This window comes from Otolemur garnettii, unplaced genomic scaffold (assembly GCF_000181295.1).
Source record: "Otolemur garnettii isolate 467f Iridium unplaced genomic scaffold, OtoGar3 scaffold00084, whole genome shotgun sequence".
Classification (NCBI taxonomy): domain Eukaryota; kingdom Metazoa; phylum Chordata; class Mammalia; order Primates; family Galagidae; genus Otolemur; species Otolemur garnettii.
Window position 1 is genome coordinate 133,767 of NW_003852479.1, and position 1,856 is coordinate 135,622.

Consider the following 1,856-nt stretch of genomic DNA (forward strand, 5'->3'; position numbering starts at 1 on the left):
AAAAATAAGGATAACTTCATAAAGTAACCTGGCAATTCCACCAAGTTTACACATGACCCAACAATTCCACTTTTAAGTATATAGCTAAGAGAAATGAAAACACACACACACAAAAAAGCACATATGAATGTTCACTGCAGGGCATTTTGAGTAATAGTTAAAAAGTGGAAATAATGCAAAAGCCAATCAACTGATGAATGGATGAACAAAATGTGGTATAACCATAAACTGGAATTCAACCCTAAGAAAAAATGAAGCACTGATATATTCTTGCAACATAAATGAACCTTGAAAACATTACATTACTTGAAAACAATCAGTCACAAAATACCATAAATTGTATATTTCCATTTATAGGAAATATCCAGAGCAAGCAAATCTAAAAGGACAGAAAGTAGTTGTCTGGACTGGGGTAGCAGAGAAATGGAAAGTGATTGTGCATGAGTACAGGTTTCTTTTCATGGTAGTGAAAATGTTCAAAGATGGATTGAGATGATGGTTATACAACTATGTAATACACTTCAAGCCACTATAAATGGATGATTTGTATGGCATATAAATTACATCTTGATGAAGTTGGTAGAAAAATGAAGCCAGAAATGTCAGGGCAGGGTGAGGCAAAGAACTATAGGGATTTGTCAAGCACCTAACTGCTCTTTTCTGGATTTTGTTACTTTGTGGTATTCATCAGTTTTTTAATTTGTGTGATTTTTATCATTCTAATATTCACAGTTGTAGTAAAAACACATCGATATTGTTGCACAACTAGGTAATTTACTGAAAATCATAAATTGTACATTTAAAATACTGATTTCTATGGCATATGAATTATCTCAATAAAGATGTTAAATTTTTGCATTTAAAAAAGTAGTGCAAGAGTAATGCATCTCAGATTAACCTTAAAACAAACACATCACTAAAAGAAACATACACTCCCAGTCTTAACAGTCTCTCAAACTAAAAAATCCATTAAGACACCACAAACTATCTTAGAGATTGAGGAGCTTTGTGAAAAAGCCCAAAAAAATCCCAGTCAAGCAAATGTTTAGTTCAGAAACACACAATGGGAATTTGAAGATTCTTTTACAAAAATATACAAAGGATATAAAAAATACTTCTTGATCATCTTCTCTCTAAAGTTAAACTCCTGATTCAGACACAGAATGGAAAAATTAAACTTATTTACCTAAACTCTTAAAAACTGAGGAGTTGAAGTATTCTATCAGAAATCTCAGTGGCACGTGTGTGAGTATGTGAGTGTAACATACACTATGTAGACTGAGAACTTGGGGAGCAGCTGAGTCTAAGGCGGCCTTTTTTTTTCTTTTTTAAATAATAAAACGTTATGGTGCCATTCCATAGCCCACCCCATCCCCCACAACCACCACCAGCAGGTGGAGGGAAAGGATACTGTAGATTAGAGGATGACAGCTTTGTACAACCCTTTGGACTTTATATGTAAGAATGCAGCTGGTGGTCTCCTCTCAGGAGGGGGGAAAAAGATTTGTGGCCAAGCTGAAATAAGGGGTATCCTTTGCCTGGAAGAGGGCATACCATGAGCTACATCTTCAATCAGCTATATCCCGAGTGAAACACAGGCCGCTGGAAGGCACTGTTAGCATCACCAGGATGGCCTCTCACGCCGGGGGGTGTTTTTTTTCAACGGAGAAGTTGACTCCTGTAGTTAGGATATTGGGGGGAAGGCAGGGGTAAAAGCGGGAGTCGGGGAGACCAGAAAAAATACCTTTAAGTGGAGACGCCTCCGGCCCCGCGGAGGAAGTTCCGTGCTCCAGTCGGTCACCACACGGTCGCACCCCAGCCCCCATCGCCCTCCATCCCGCGGCGCGAGACGTCGG

General features: G+C 38.6%; 1 protein-coding gene across 1 annotated transcript in view; it reads right to left on the minus strand.

Moving 5' to 3' along the window:
- KPNA4 (karyopherin subunit alpha 4) overlaps positions 1–1,856 on the minus strand; it is a 65,845-nt gene that overhangs the window by 63,167 nt on the left and 822 nt on the right. The window lies entirely within an intron of this gene.